This window comes from Pelodiscus sinensis, chromosome 2 (genome assembly GCF_052426305.1).
Source record: "Pelodiscus sinensis isolate ZL-2025 chromosome 2, ASM5242630v1, whole genome shotgun sequence".
NCBI classification, from domain to species: domain Eukaryota; kingdom Metazoa; phylum Chordata; order Testudines; family Trionychidae; genus Pelodiscus; species Pelodiscus sinensis.
The window spans coordinates 107,432,222-107,449,104 of record NC_143053.1 but is presented as its reverse complement, the minus strand read 5'-3'; the positions used below and the strand labels follow the sequence as shown (position 1 = coordinate 107,449,104).

The 16,883-nt window shown below is 46.8% G+C and overlaps 1 protein-coding gene and 1 long non-coding RNA gene across 3 annotated transcripts in view; one reads left to right on the top strand and one right to left on the bottom strand.

Moving 5' to 3' along the window:
* The window catches only part of RNF144B (ring finger protein 144B), a 142,559-nt gene that overhangs the window by 19,442 nt on the left and 106,234 nt on the right, over nucleotides 1–16,883 (top strand). Inside the window, exon 2 of one of the 2 annotated variants that reach the window (XM_006121824.5) lies at nucleotides 624–669. The exons of the other annotated variant lie outside the window; for it this stretch is intronic. The gene's annotated coding sequence lies outside the window, so the exon portion shown is untranslated. The remainder of the gene's footprint in view (nucleotides 1–623; nucleotides 670–16,883) is intronic. 2 annotated transcript variants of the gene reach the window in all.
* LOC142827161 (uncharacterized) overlaps nucleotides 1–16,883 on the bottom strand; it is a 50,062-nt gene that overhangs the window by 2,529 nt on the left and 30,650 nt on the right. The window lies entirely within an intron of this gene.

Genomic DNA, 16,883 nt, shown 5'->3' with positions numbered 1-16,883 from the left:
ATCCAATTCTGGAATCTTTGTCATTTCTTTCTGCACTGTATTCACCTCTATTAAATATACATCTCCATGGTATGGGTTTATCCATATATTTCCATTGAAGCTATTTGATTTTACAAGCTTGAAAACACTCAGCTGAGGTATGCTAACATCTCCATGGCACTATAAAGACAATTCACTTGACTGGTGAAGCAGCCCATTGTAAAAAAAAATATCTGTGACAATGTATTGCTCATATTTGTGACTTTCCATGCTCAGAATATTTTTTCATCTGTAGGACTTCTTTTAAATAGTGAATACTTTAAATATATTTTTTCTTCATCTTGAGAACAAGAAATATTAAAAAGCAATTATTGTAAATTATTCTCTACTAGATTTTCTTCTGCACTGCTAATTCTTGTTTAAATTTGTAACACATAGGTGTAATGTTAGCCATTAGAATTAAAAAAAAAGAATTATTTTCCTTCTTTTCTATCATGAACTTTAGGGAACTAAAAGTAAACAGAAATAATAATTCATATAATAAAAGAAAAATCCTGATCAATCATGTTGGAACACCATCATTTTTTGTTTTCGTATCAGTCTACATTCTCCCATATTCATACTAATCTTTCATTTTCCAACAGATATTTCAGGAACAGGAGAAGTGCCTGGGAATCATAACAAGAATATGTGAGCTCTACCATAATTTACATTGTAAAAACTGTAATAGCTATAAAGTAGACCCAAATTACCTCTGGATGTACAAGCTTAGTTTTTTGTTTCTATAGGCATTCATAAATTGTGTAAGCTTTGACCTTGTAGTTAAAGACCACAGCAGAGCCCCGCTATAGACTTGTAATTATTCCAGGGCTATATTTATTATTCTTTCATGTTATGCCATGATATTTTTTGATACTTGTGGGAAAGATAAATTTGGTTTACATTTTGATCATGAACTTGCATTAAAACTAGGAGATGAAAGTTTGGCAGCTATAGTAGAAGTACTATGTAATCCTGGTAATTGAATTCCCATTTTCCACACTAAAATGAGTCAAATCCTTCTCAACACACAAGCAACACAAATGTAGCTTCCTACATCCCTGCAGTGAGAATCCTTGAAATAAATGCATGAGTGTTAAGATGGTGTCTCTCTTTTCCACTCTCCCAGATGGAAGAATGAACAAGTAGCTCTTTCATGAATCTGGCTTACTAAACAAGAGTAAGATGAAGGCTCATGTTATATTACTAATCCCATGATTTTAGTTATATTGCTAGTCATACATAATGTATCATTAGGCGGTACTGAATTCTACAGAATATTTGCTCCTGAGAAGTAAACTTCAATATACTTTAAAGCATCCTAGAGGGAAATATTCTTGTAATGGGGGATATTTTTGACATCAGACTTTGACATTAGACTCAACTCCTCTACCACAGTAAAGAAAAAAGGAGTTAGAATAATCTATCATCAATCTTTATACCACTATTAAATGTGTGAAATTTTTAATTTCACCACAAGGTCAAAATTCCTATTCATTCACAGCTACAATCACCGTGCAATGGGTGTTAAGAAATAGTAAACATTATGGCTGTGTCTACACTGGGCCACTTATTCTGGAAAATCAGCCGCTTTTCCGGAATAAGCTGCGAGCTGTCTACACTGGCCCTTGAATTTCCGGAAAAGCAACGACGCTCTACTGTACAAAATCAGCCACTATTCCGGAAAAACTATTCTGCTTCCGCTCGGGCATAAGTCCTTATTCCGGAACACTGTTCTGGAAAAGGGCCAATGTAGACAGCCCAGTAGTCTTTTCCGGAAAAAAGCCCTGATCGCGAAAATGGCGATCGGGGCTCTTTTCCGGAAAAGCTCATCTACATTAGCCACAGACGCTTTTCCGGAAAAAGGGCTTTTCCGGAAAAGCAGCCTGCCAATGTAGACGCTCCTTTTCCGGAAAAACTGAAAACGGAATAGTATTCCGTTTTAAGCAGTTCCGGAAATTCATGCCAGTGTAGACACAGCCATATATAAGGAAGAGTGGAAAGGTGAGTTGAAAAGCCACCCTTGCTATTTTCTGAATTGTCTTATTAAAGAACAACCTTCGATTCAGCCAGAGAAATCCTCCTGCAGCTGGGTTGCTGGGAAGCCACAAGGACATACAGTGTAGGTGAGGATTCCAAGTAAAGGCATTGCATCATACTCACAATCTAGATAAAACTCCTACAGGGATAAAAAAGGTTAATGTAAAGTTAAGGTTGAGAATTTAAAGTAAAGCCAGGTCTATACTCGTGAATTTGAACTATTCCTAATTAAGCTAGTGGGATAGTACCAATGTAAAGTAATTGTGTCCATACTGGCCATGCTGTTCCAGAATACTACAATTTTTGACCTTGGCAGACACAATTGCTCTACACTTGTGGGGAACAGGCAGGGTAGGGGAGGTTCCAGCAGTGCTGATGGAGTGTCTGCTTTTTAAATATTACGAAGTTGGCAACCCTGAGGGAGCCTAGGCAATCAACTCAGGCTTTGTGGGTTACAGGGTCGCCAACCATCCAGGATTGTCCTGGACTTGAGTCTCCAGGAATTAAAGATTAATCTTTAAATAAATATTATGTCATGTGATGAAATTTCCAGGAATTGGCAACCCCGGTTGTTGTTCCTATGATTTTTCTAGGTGTCTAAAAATTAGGTGTTGCAAGACATTCAGTGTCAATGCACCAAAGTTCCTTTTGTGGATCTGGGCCCTAATGACTAGGACAGAAAGGGGCTAATAAGAAAGTCGCTTGTCCAGTGCTCTGTTGCTATGCCACTGCTGTCTGTGTGCCTCAATGATAAGTGGGTGGGCACCTGTGGCTACATGTTGGTCCTGTATTCCAGTAGTTAAGGAATCTAAAAGAAAACCTTCATTAGGCAGAGTGGGGAACTGAACTGTGGTCTCCCACAGTTGAGTGAGTATCCTGGGCTAAAGGCTATAAGGAGTTTATTTTCTTTCTTTTCCTCTAGCCAGGTCAGAGTTAGTGTGTGGAGATGTGTAGTACTGGGGAGGAGCCGGTGGTTGTGGTACATGTAGGTACAAATGGCATAGAGAAGGGTAGGAGAGAGATTCTGGAGGCCAAATTTAGGCAGCTAGGAAAGAGATTGAAATCCAGGACTCCTATGGTAGTGTTCTCTGAAATGCTTCCAGTTCCACGCCCAGGGCCAGGTAGGCAGGCAAAACTTCAGAGTCTTAATGCATGGATGAGATGATGGTGAAGAGAGGAGAGGGTTAAATTTATTAGGAACTGAGGAAACTTTTGGGCTAGGAGGAGCCTATACAGGAAGGATGTACCTAAATCAAAATGGAACCAGACTCCTGGCACTTAACATTAAAAAGGTTGTAGAGCAGTTTTTAAACTAAGTGCTAAGGGAAAGCTGACGGATGTGGAGGAGCACATGGATTGTCAAAGACATCTCTTGGGGGAAGGTCTATTAATAGAGATTCTCTATGTTCTAGTCAAGAGGAGAGGATGGAAGATGATAAAGTATGGGTCAGATCAGACAGAGGCGTAGCGAAGGAGGGACAGGGGGGTAGTTGCCCCCGGGCGCCTCGCTAGGGAGGCGCTGGGCTGGGATGGAACTGGAGCGCATGCTGCTCTGACCCATATGATGCTTTGAACCAGACCCGGGAGCTGCTGGCTAAATGCTGCTGGCTCTCTATATACTGCAAACTGAAGCAGTCAAGCTGGGCGGGAGGAGAAGTGGTTTTAAAGGTACGTTACTTCGGTGCCTGGCTCTCCGGGAATGGTGGTGGGTGGGGGGAGGATTTGATTGGGGAAGTGCTTCTAGCACTGGGGGTGCCTTGCTCTGGGGAAGGAGGGCTGAGTGCATGGGGGGAGAGCTGGCTTTGGGGAGGAGTGGAAATGTTGCCTTTGCCCCTGTGCGCATAACACCCTTGCTATGCCTCTGAGATCAGATGAGACACAATGAAATGAAAAAGAGTCTAGCACTTCAGGAAATGTTAGACACATAAATGGTGATACATTTTAAAAGTGCTTATACAGAAATGATAGCAGTCTAAATAAAATAAGATCGGTGAACTAGAGTGCCTCATATAAAGAAGTATCACATATATAGTAGCCCAGTGTCTGAGAGTCTGTAACGCTGAAATGCTGTCTGTTCCCTCTGGGGGGTGCTGTTGCCTGAAATGCTGGCTGTTCCCTCTGAGCGGCCCGTGCTGCATGGGGAGTGTGGGACCCAAACGGCCACTTGTTTCCCCGTGGCAGCCTGGCTGAGCGGTGCAGAAGTCAGCTGAGCGCCACGGCGGGAGGAGAAGGGGGGGCAGGGCGGTGATGTGTGGCATGACAGCGGCTCCAGGCCCCGCCCCCTGGCCATGAATGTCACTGCCCTGCCCCCCTTTGCCTCCCGCCATGGCACTCGGCTGACTTCTGTGCTGCTCAGCTGGGCCGCTGCATGGGAGCAAGTGGCGCAAGCGGCCATTTGGGCTCCGCACTCCCCATGCAGCACGGGGAGTGTTGAGCCCAAAAGGCCATTTGGACTCTGCAGTCCCCTGAGTGAGAGGCAGGAGGGGGAGGAGAGCTGAGAGAGAGAGAAGAGGAGGCAGTAGGAGGAAGAGAGAGAGACATGGAGTGAGAGAGAAAGACCGGAGGCTCAGGAGAGAAGACCGACGTGGAGGAGAGACCTGAAAATCCCGTCTTATGATGGGCTAATTGGCTAGACTCATAGACTTTAAGGTCAGAAGGGACCATTATGATCATCTAGTCTGACCCCCTGCACAGTGCAGGCCACAGAATCTCGCCCACCCCTCTTAGAATAATCCTCTCACCTATGTCTCAGATATTGAAGCCTTCAAATACTTTGAAGGCCCCAACATGCAGAGAGTCCTTCAGCTGTGATCTGTGCCCAATGCTACAGAGGAAGGCGAAAAACCTCCAGGGCCTCTGCCAATCTACCCTGGAGGAAAATTCCTTCCTGACCCCAAATATGGCGATCAGCTAAACCCTGAGCATGTGGGCAAGACTCACCAGCCAGACACCCAGAAAGTTCCCTATTGCAACTCCTATCATCCCTCCATTGACCTATTTCCAACTGATAATGAATGGTCAATTAGTTACCACGATCATGTTATTTCATCCAACCATCCCCTTATCATAGAATCATAGAACTGGAAGAGACCTCACAAGGTCGTCAAGCCCAGCCCCCCGCTCTAGGCAGGACCAATCCCATCTAAATCAACCCGGCCAGGGCTTTGTCAAGCTGAGACTTAAACACCTCTAGGGATGGAGACTCCACTACTTCCCTAGGTAACCCATTCCAATGCTTCACTACCCTCCTAGTAAAATAGTTTTTCCTAATATCCAATCTGGACCTCTCCCACCACAACTTGAGACCATTGCTAGTATTGATATAATAGGCATCACGGAAACTTGGTGGAATGGGGACAATCAATGGGGCACAGTCATGCCAGGGTACAAAATATATTGGAAGAACAGAACAGGTCATGCTGATGGAGGAGTGGAATTATACGTGAAAAAAATGTAGAATCAACTGAAGTAAAAATCTTAAATGAGCCAAAATGTTCCATAGAATCTCTGGGGATTGTAATTCCATGTTCTAATAATGAGAATATAGCAGTAGGAATATATCAACCACCTGATCAGGACAGCAATAGTGACTATGAAATGCTAAGGAAATCAACAATAGTGGGGATTTCAACTATCCCTATATTGATGTATTGGGTACACATCACCTCGGGATGGGATGCAGAGATAAAATTTCTTGATAGCTTAAATGGCTGCTTCTTGGAGCAGCTGGTTCTGGAACCCAAAAGGGGAGAGGCAATTCTTGATTTAGATCTAAGTGGAGTGCAGTGGTCCAAGAGGTAAATATAACTGGATCGCTTGGCCATATATAGTGATGATAATGTAATACAATTTAACAGTCCTGTGGTGGGAAGAACACCTCAGCAGCCCAACACTGTGGCATTTAATTTCAGAAAGGGGAACTATACAAAAATGAGATGGTTAGTTAAACAGAAATTAAAAGGCACAGTGACAAAAGTAAAATCCCTGCAAGCTGCATGGAAACTATTCAAAAACACCATATTAGAGGCCCAATTTAAATGTATACCCCAAATTAAAAAATAGAATAAAAGAACCAAAAAGTGCCACCATTGCTTAACAACCAAGTAAAAGAAGCAGCGAGAGATGAAAAGACATATTTTTAAAAGTGGAAGTCAAATCCTAGTGAGGAAAATAGAAAAGAGCATAAACTCTGGTCAAATTAAGTATAAAAATATAATAAGAAAAGCCAAAAGGGATTTTGAAGAACAGCTAGCCAAAAACTCAAAAAGTAATAGCAAAATGTTTTTTAAGTACATCAGAAGCAGGAAGCCTGGTAAACAATCAGTGGGGCCCTGGGACAACCGAGATGCTAAAGGACGATAAAGTCATTGCAGAGAAACTAAATGAATTCTTTGCTTCAGTCTGCACGACTGAGGATGTTACAGAGATTCCCAAATCTGAGCCATTCTTTTCAGGTGACAAATCTGAGGAATTGTCCCAGATTGAGGTGCCATTAAGAGGAGGTTTTGGAACAAATTGATAAACTTAACAGTAGCAAGATACCGGGACCAGATGGCATTCACCCAAGAGTTCTGAAAGAATTTAAATGTGAAATTGTGGAATTATTAACTGTGGTTTGTAACCTGTCCTTTAAATCAGTTTCTGTACCTAATGACTGGAAGGTAGCTAATGTGATGCCGATATTTAAAAAGGGCTCTAGAGGTGATCCTGACAATTACAGATCAGTAAGTCTAACTTCAGTGCTGGGCAAATTAGTTGAAACTATAGTAAAGAATAACATTGTCAGACACATAGATGAACATAATTTGTTGGGGGAAAATCAACATGGTTTCTGTATAGGGAAATCATGCCTTACTAATCTGCTAGAGTTCTTTGAGGGGGGTCAACAAACATGTGGACAAGGGGAATCCAGTAGATATAATATACTCAGATTTCCAGAAAGCCTTTGACAAGGTCCCTCACCAAGGGCTCTCAAGTAAAGTAAGTTATCATGGGATAAGAGGGAACGTCCTTTCAAGGACTGATAACTGGTTAAAAGACAGGAAACAAAGGGTAGGAATAAATGGTAAGTTTTCCAAATGGAGAGGGGTAACTAGTGGTGTTCCCCAAGGGTTTGTCCTGGGACTCATCCTATTCAACTTATTTATAAATGATCTGGAGAAAGGGGTAAACGGTGAGGTGGAAAAATTTGCAGATGATACTAAACTGCTCAAGATAGTTAAGACAAAAACAGACTGTGAAGAGCTTCAACAACATCTCACCAAACTTAAGGGATTGGTCAACAAAATGGCCCTGGATTTGGTGCCTATGCAAGGAGTCTCATATTAGCTTCTGAAGAGCCGCATGTGGCTCTGGAGTCACAGGTTGGCTAACCCTGGGATAGAGAATAAGACAGAGAATATCTTATTGCCACTGTATAAAATCATGGTACGCCCACTTCTTGAAAACTTAGTATGAACGTGGTCACCTCATCTCAAAAAGATATACTGGCACTGGAAAAGGTTCAGAAAAGGGGAACAAAAATGTGAGGGGTTTGGAATGGGCCCCATATGAAGAGAGATTAAAAAAACTTGGACTTTTCAGCTTAGAAAAGAGGAGACCAAGGGGGCATATGATAGAGGTCTATAAAATCATGACTGGTGTAGAAAAAGTGAATAAGGAAAAGTTAGGGTATGTCTACACTACAGCACTAATTTGAAGTAGTTAATTCGAACTAAGCTAATTCGAACTAGTGCATCTAGACCTAAAAACTAGTTCGAATTAGCATTTTGCTAATTCAAACTAGCATGTCCACATTGAGTGGACCCTGAACCAAAGTTAAGGATGGCCAGAAGCAGTGCCAGCAGGGCATCAGGTTAGGACCTAGAGCATGGAGCTGCTGTCTCAGGCTAGCCGAGGGCTGTGCTTAAAGGGACCCGACCCCCACCCCGGACAGACAGTTCTCAGGGTTCCCCGCTTGCTTGTCTACCTTGATGAGGGACAGCAAAGCAGTCCTGGCTTGGAGTGTGCTGAGTACCCACACTCGGCACATCACAGCACTCGGCCATCAGCCTGGCTGCACTTGCCGCAGGCTGCCATCCAGGGGGGTCAATCGGGGGACTGTTAGGATCCAGGAGGCCCTGCAGGAGAGCTTCCACCCTGAGGAGCCCGCAGAGCCACCCCAGTCCTCCCCATTGGGGGCTCGTGCCCCATTCCTCCCTCACCTCCTTCCACTTACCCCTCCTTAGCCCCCCTTCTTGATGTGTTCAAAAATACAAACTCTCTTTATTTAACAAGACTGGGGAGTGGAAATAAAACTGTGGGGAGATGGGGGAAAGGAGGCGGGAAAGGGCAGGAGAGAGTGTGGAAGAGGGGAGGGAGAAAACTGGGAGGAGGGAGCTGGAAGGGGTAAGCAAGGGGAAGGAGGGGGAGGGGAAACTCAGGGATCGGGGTGGGGGTCTCGCTGGGCCAACCGCCTCCCAGCACGGCGAGGGAGGGGGCCTCGGCGTCCCCGGGGGGATGGGGTGGAGGGTGCGGAGGTTGAGGTGGGGGGGTGTGGACATTGAGGAGGAAGAGGTGAGAGGGGGGGCAGGAGTGGGAGGAGGGACAGTTGTTGGGGGGGCAGCAGGTGCAGGAGCAGCACAGGGCACCATGCTCTGCAGCAGGGCCTGTAGGTTTGCATTTCTGGCTAGGTCCTCAGCCAGCTGCTCCTGGTGGAGCTGCAGGTCTGCCCGCATCCAGGCCTCCACTGTGCGGTGCAGGGCTCGCAAGGACCCCAGGTGCTGGTCCCAGTTCTCCTGCTCCATGCTGGCGGTCCAGAGCAGGCCGCGGGTGTGGGAGCAGGTCCCAGGCAGGGTGGTGCGCCCTGCACGAGCAGCTGGTGCAGCTGTAGAGAAAGAAGAGAAGTGGTCAGTTCTCCCTGGGGACACAGTAGATGATGCCCAGCCCCCTCCCCCAGCAATGTGAGGGTGACCATGCCCTGCACCGTCAGAGCTGTTGTGCTTGTACAGAGGCCATGATCAGGATGTCTGGCTCTCCCCGGGACTGGGAGCTGCCCCAAGACCGCATCTATTCCCTGTGCCGTGTATAGTGCGGCCAAGGCGAGGGAGAGATGTTCCCTGCCTCTGTGTAGAGGGGACATGTGAAGGGAGAGCATCCTGCTGGGTCCCGCCCCGGGGTCAGGAGCATGTCAGGTCTCTTAACACACGCATGTGCCTATTGGGCCATGGCCCCTGGGTGTCACGCAGCTGGAGCCACCTGAACAAGGGTAGCATGGCATGGCATATGGTCGCACGTGCACAGGTGTCTGTGTGATCCGTGGGAGGCATGGCCCACGCGCGCGGTCCCTGGTCTCCCTCCCGCCTCCCCCCCTGAACTACTTAATTCGAACTACTTACCCAGTATGGCAGTGGTCCCCAACCTTTTGAGGTTGTCGGGCGCCAGGGGGCGTGGCCGTTTGCCCGCCGGGCGCCAGGGGGCGGGGACACTTGCGCTCCCGGGGGTGGCCCCCCATAGCCACATGCCCGGGGGCAGCCCCCCCCATAGCCACGCGCCCGGGGCCGGCGCCCCCACCCTCAAGCGCCGCGTGCCCGGGGCCGGTGCCCCCCCCGCAAGCACCACGTGCCCGGGGCCGGCACTCCCCCCACCAAGCGCCACGCGCCCGGGGCCGGCGCTCCCCCCGCCAAGCGCCGCGCGCCCGGGGCCGGCACTCACCGTGCGCCATGTGCCCGGGGCCAGGTTATCCCCGAGCATCTGGCGGGCGCATGCAAATGCCCCCGCGGGCGCCATGGCGCCCGCGGGCACTGTGTTGGGGACCACGGCAGTATGGTCTCCCTGGACGACCCTGCCGACTCCAGTGCTGGAACTCCTTGTGGTGGTCCCTCTGGTGCGCCCAGGTCAGGGCCCTCCGGTCCCGGCTCGCTGCCTCCCGGGCTGGTACGGACTGCCCCGCCCCCCAAGAGTCGGTCGAGGGCGGGGAAGTAGGGGCAGGTGGCAGCCTCTGCTGCGGCGCTGCCCCTGGTGGCCCTGGCGTACGCCTGCCGCAGCTGTTTTACTTTCAGGCGCACCTGATCTTGCGTGCACCTGTGTCCCTTTTGGGCCATGGCGGCCGCTATGCGGCTGTAGACGGCCGCATTCCTCCACCTAGTGCAGAGATCATGGAGGTTGGGGGCCTGCCCCGAAACCTCAATGAGGTCCATGACCTCCGCACTAGACCAGGAGGGCGCACGCCATCTACAGCCCCAAGATGGCCTCTGGCTGCTGGGGGACTGCGCAGGGGACGGCTCGCTGGCACTGGCTGCCTGGCTCATCCTGCGGCCACTGGTTCGGGGCAGAGACTGCTGGCAGGGCTGGCTCTAGCAAGTGCAGTCTGGCCAGAGTCTACCCCTTTAAGGGCCCGGGGCTGGGGGAGAGGAGAGGAGTTTTCCTGGTTTGGCCTATAGTGGCCACCAGGGGGAACCTGGGAAGGACTAGCCTCCAGCTTGTTTGAATTAAGTGGCTACACAGCCCTTAATTCGAAATACTTAATTCGAACTAGGCGTTAGTCTTCGTATAATGAGGTTTACCTGGTTCGAATTAAGCGCTCCGCTAGTTCGAATTAAGTTCGAACTAGCGGTTTGTATGTATAGTTAATTCATGAGAGGGAATCATGTGACGATTATCTTATGTTGTTGTGTTCTTGGATTGGCACCATGGTTATTCTTGCTTAGGTATCTGTCTTCAAGAGAGGGGTTGTGGCTCTGCATCCCAAATGAAGATAAATGCTTTAGGCAAAGCCCATTTTTAGTCTCTTAGGCTGTGTCCAGACTCAGGGGTTTTTTCGGGAAAAGTAGCCTTTTCCCGAAAAAACTTCCCCTGCGTCCAGACTCAAGCCGCGTTCTTTCGAAATAATTTCAAAAGAACGCGGCTTTTCTTTCAATGGCGGTAAACCTCGTTTCACGAAGAAGAACGCCTTCTTTCGAAAGTTCCTCTTTCAAAAGAAGGCGTTCTTCAATGTAAATAGGGCTTCCTCGAAAGAGAGCATCCAGACTCGCTGGGTGCTCTCTTTCGAAAAAGCGGATTGCTCTTTCAAAAGATCCGCCTGCAGTCTAGACGCGATCTTTCGAAAGAGGCTCTTTCAAAAGATGCTTTCGAAAGAGTCTCTTTCGAAAGAAGCCTGCAGTCTAGACATAGCCATAGGGTATGTCTACACTACAGCGTTATTTCAAAATAAGCTATTTTGAAATAGTTATTTTGAAATAGCTTATTTCAAAATAATGCATCCACCCACAAAATGCATTTTGAAATAGCTTTTTGCTATTTTGAAATAGCGCATCCACACTGAGTGGACGCTGAATCACATTTAAGATTGGCCGGAACCAGGTCCAGCAGGGCATCAGGTCAGGATTTACTTTGTTTGGCTGCTGCCTGAAGCTATCTGAGGCCTATGTTTAAAGGGACCCTCCCCTCCCCCTGGACAGCCAGTTCTCAGGTTTCCCTGCTTGCTTGCCTACCTCGATGATGAACAGCAAAGTATTTTGTCTCTGCGTGCTCTGGTTGCCCTCACTCGGGACACCACAGCACTCAGCAACATGGAGCTGGAGATGCCTCTAGGCTTTCTGGTGCTTCTCTTCGATGTGTTGCTTTCAGCCTTGCTCCGCTTTCTGCAGGCTGCCATCTGGGAGGTCCATCGGTGGGCTGTCAGTATTCAGGAGGCCCTGCAGGAGAGCTTCCACCCTGAGGAGCACTAACAGTCTCCCTGATCTACTCCACTGGGGGCTTGTGCCTCATTCCTCCCTCACATCCTTCCACTTACCCCCCAGCCCGCTTCCTGATGTAAAATAAAATACACATTTTTTCATAAACACAAACTGTCTTTATTTAACAAAACTGAGGGAGCGGGGGAATGAAACTCTGGTGAGACTGGGGAAAGGAGACAGAAGAGGGGAGGGGGAACCTGGGAGGAGGGAGCTGGAAGTGGGAAGCAAGGGGAAGAAGGGGGAGGGGAAGCTCAGGGCTCAGGGTTGGGGGGTCTCACCGGACCAACTTGATTTTCATGCAAACCTGCTCCTGGGTTTGCATGTGGCCTTTGGTGGCCAGGCTGGCAACTATTCTGCCATAGATGGCCACGTTCCTCTGTCTAGTGCAGAGATCATGGACGTTGGGGGCATCCCCCTCCAAACCTGAATAAGGTCCATGATCTCCGCCCTGGACCAGGAAGGCGCCCGCCTTCTCTGGGCCCTGGCAGGCTCCTGCGAGCTGGAAAACTGCTCCTGGGGAGCGGTGGAGAGCTGGGTGCCAGTGGCTTGCTGGATCATGTTTTGGGGCCACTGGGTCGGGGCAGTGACTGCTGGCTCTGGGCTGGCAGGCTTGGAGCTGGCACAGGCACTGTGGCCACAGTCTACATCTTTAAGGGTTCCGGGGAGTGGGGGAGAGAGAGGAGTGTTCTTGGTTGAGGCTGGAGTGGCTATTTCAAATTTGGCGTTATTTCTTGTAGAATGAGGTTTATCAAATTCGAAATAAGTGCTCCGCTATTTCGAATTTATTTTGAAATAGCGGTTTGGCTGTTTAGACACTAGGAAAGTAATTTCAAAATAAGGGCTGTTATTTTGAAATAACTTTGCTTTGTAGACATACCCATAATTATCGGGGACTTGGTATGATTTGTAAAAAGGACTCTATCGTGTCAAGGAAATCATTTATAATATGAATATATCATATTTTGGGGACAAGATAATCATTCTCTATTATTTCATGATTTAAGGTGAGATCAGCTTAATCTTGCAAAATCATTATACAAATTTATCATCCAATACCTATAATTTACTTCCCCTTCCTTAAACTAAGGATACTTTTTCCACTTCAAGAGACTAAGTACAAATTTGCAAGATTATAGCTTACCACTTGAAATGGAGGATAAAGAACTGTATATCTGACCACTAGAGGTCTCTTTAAAGTAATATAAAGTAGCAGAATGTCTTGTTTTCATGGAAAAAGCTACCACTCAGGCAATGCTCTTGAGTATTGTACTTTTTCCAGATCTGAAGAAAAGCTCTGCATAAGTTCTAAAACCTGGTTCTTTCACCAACAGATGTTGATCCAATAAAAGATATTATCTCATCCACCTCATCTCTCTAAGAAAAATTGAAGGCATGTTCCTTTCAATAATTCAGTAGTTAAAGGATGATGTAATTAGACATCTACATTGATATATAATTATCTTCTTTTATTTTCAATTAAAACAAAATTATGGTCTTTAAGTAAAGGAAAGAATGGATTTTGTTGTGCTGTAAACAAATATATTTTTGGGACGTTAGAACCACTATATATCCTAGTCTGACTGGGTTTACCCAGTATTTTTTATGTCATTTCCTGATCACCATTTGTTCAAATTTCCTTCATGTCCCAATTTCAAACTGCTTGGCCTAAGGCAGGTGCACTTTTTACGTATCCTTATTGTATGTTCTACTCCATCTGATTTATTTTCCCAAATAGTGGTTGTATTCTCAGTAAAGCATTATTAGGCCTGAATTTCTATTGTATTACATTACATGTAGTCACTGGCATATCTATACACAGATGGTTTAAAATTACCTCCCTTAGTTGGGCACCCTCGGGACCTGATTGGTCTCGGATGAGGGATTTTGCTGGACCGGGGGAGGTCATTTCTAGCCCCTCCGCTGCCACCCCACCCCCTATCCTGCTGCTCTGCCAAGCTTCCTGACTCTGCCCCAGCATCCCATCTGGTTTGTGCTCTGGGCTCCCCATTCCCCTTCCCTCCTCCCCAACATTTCCCCCCCCACACCCAACACAACCCAGCTAGACCGCACACCAGCCTTCCCGGCTTCCCCCCCTTAGCACAGCTGAGCTATGTGCTGGCTTCCGGCCCCACTGCAGCTCAGCTGAGCAGTGCACTGGACTGTTCCACTCCTGGCTGCTCCCTTCCCCCATCCTCCCAGCAGCACAGTAGCTTCCTGGCTTCAAGTTCCCCAGCACCCCAGCTGGGCTGCATGCTGGGTTCCCACTCCCTCTCTGCTTTGTACTGGCCTCCAGGTCTCCCCCACCCCCTGCAGCATGCTGGAACTCCTCTGATCCTGGACCATGGATGTTGGCAGACCAGAGAGTCCCGGTTTATAGAAGTGCAACCTGTATTATGATTTGGTATTATTTTACATCCACTGTACATATGTCAATCACTGTTCAAAGCGCAAGGCAGTGGAGAATGATAATCTATTGTATACAATGACATAGCTTCATGGAAGTGAACTTTGTTACTTATCTAATAACTAGATCTATTGTGTTTATTTCAGTCTTAACTGATACTGTTGACAATGAAGCTAAAATAAAAGGTGCTGTTTGGTGGGAAAATTAATGGAACCACAGCTGTGGTTGAAACGTTTTAGTAGAACAGTGTTCTCATTGCCAAAGTTTAAATGGTGCTTGGCAGCAGAGTATATTTTCATGTATTATCATTTATATAGCTTTGGGGGTGTTTCTCATTGTATAATGCTTCCTGTACACCTGTTGACCTAATGTCTTTTCACTGATATTGGTGTAGTCTAGGAAATGATGACTGTTAGAGAGAAATGCTACAAGTTGAAACTAGGTATTGTAATATCATTAAAGTACATTCATTCTAGGTAACAGATTTTAGTGTTCACCACTGCTTTACTCCTTCAGAAGAGGGAGGCCAAAGACTATGCACCAAAACTAATAAACTATCATTTGAAGTCTGAAACTTGTCAATAAGTTTAAGGAAAAGCTTGAGGAAAACAGCATATAGGCTACTGAGCTGTATAAATGACTAAGGGCCACTTTTTTGCATGTCTAAGGGAAAAAATAGTGAAAAACCTAATGAAACTGAAGGGCTTGTCATGAAATAGTCACTGCAGCACGAATGGAGATTTCCCTGCATTAAATAATGGTTGTCAATAGCAGAATTATTTTACATGGGATCCGACTTCATGTTATCACAGTTCCCAATCCCTTAGTGTTATTTGGTTCTTCTGCACTGTTTTCCCACAGGGGGAAGGACTTGTGCCTAGGTCTTTGTAAGTTTGTTCTGTACCATAAATTCAGCTTGAAGGCTGAAAACTTTGGGTTGTGAAGAAATGTAACATAAATTTGAGCATACACCCAGGGTATGTCTACACAGCAAAGTTATTTAGAAATAACAGCTATTATTTCGAAATAACCATCCTAGCGTCTACAGAGACATTCAGTTATTTTGAAATTAAATCGAAATAGCGGTGGGCTTATTTAGAAATTGATTCGCATGAAAATCAAGTTGGTCCAGAGAGACCCCCAAAACTGAGCCCTGAGCTTCCCCTCTCCCTTCTTCCCTTGCTTCCCCCTTCCAGCTCCCTCCTCCCCTCTCCCACCCTCTCTCTTCCCGTCTCCTGCCTCCTTTCCCCAGTCTCACCAGAGTTTCATACCCCCCCCCCCCCCAGTTTGGTTAAATAAAGAGAGTTTGTGTTCATGAAAATACGTGTATTTTATTTTACATCAGGAAGGGGGGTTAGGGAGGGGTAAGTGGAAGGATGTGAGGGAGGAATGAGGCACAAGCCCCCAGTGGGACAGACCAGGGAGGCTCTTAGTGCTCCTCAGGATGGAAGCTCTCTCGCAGGGCCTTCTGGATACTGACAGACCCCCAATGGACCTCCTGGATGGCAATCTGTAAAAAGTGGAGCCAGGCTCGAAGCAACATGTCCAAGAGAAGCACCAGAGTGCCCAGGGGCATCTCCAGCTCCATGTTGCAGAGTGCTGTGGTGTTCTGAGTGAGGGCAACCAGAGCACGCAGAGACAAAATGCTTTGCTGTTCCTCATCGAGGTAGGCAAGCAAGTAGGGAAACCTGAGAACTCACTGTCCAGGGGGGTCCCTTTAAGCACAGACCTCAGATAGCTTCAGGCAGCAGCCACACAAAGTAAATCCTGACCTGATGCCCTGCCGGACCTGGTTCCGGCCAGCCTTAAATGCAATTCAGCGTCCACTCAGTGGGACGCGCTATTTCAAAATAGCAAAAAGCTATTTCAAAATACATTTTGTGTGTAGATGCGTTATTTTGAAATAAGCTATGTCGAAATAACTATTTTGAAATTAGATATTTTGAAATAACACTGTAGTGTAGACATACCCATAGTGAATGTTTGAATTATTTTAATGTCAGATGTATCCTTCTATATGAAACTTGAAAGCCTGCTTATTCAAAATACCCATTGTCCCAAAAAAGGATTGTATCTTTATCACAAAGAACAATAGATTCTAGCAGGTATTGGTCATAATACTAGATCCCTTGAATAGCCAGCAGTGGGAGCATGGTGAGACAGTTGTTCTTCCCTTTCATGACTCCTCCCAAGTCCCATCAAAGTGACATTACAGGTCCCACATGATACGAGCTGTAGAGGATCAATTCACATTGAGGCCATGGACATGTTTGTGTGTACACACCCAACCTGCAAATGGCTCCATTCACAGTCCTTCATAAAAAGTATTCCTGTGACAGGTTAGTGACTATTCTGGTTTTACAGTGTAAATCTGAGTTCACTTGGGGATGGCTAAACCCTTTTCCTTGCATTGGTTGACATTTTTCTTTAACTCCCACCAGCATTCTTATACAGCCTTTTTTTGTACTCTGGCAAATCCCATTCATCCATTCTGTAACTGAGTAGTCAAAGGACAGCAGGGAAGTCTACAGCCTCTGTGGGCCCCTGTCAAAGTAGTGACGGAGCCGGCTTTGTGCTCCCAGAAGCGGTGGGCTGAGAGAAGAAAGAGCGGGGCTGAGGTCAGCCATCCCTCAGCACCACCTGGAATGTACCACACTGGCCCCCAGATACTCCTCAGCACTGCCAGGAGTGTGCCCCCCCTTAAG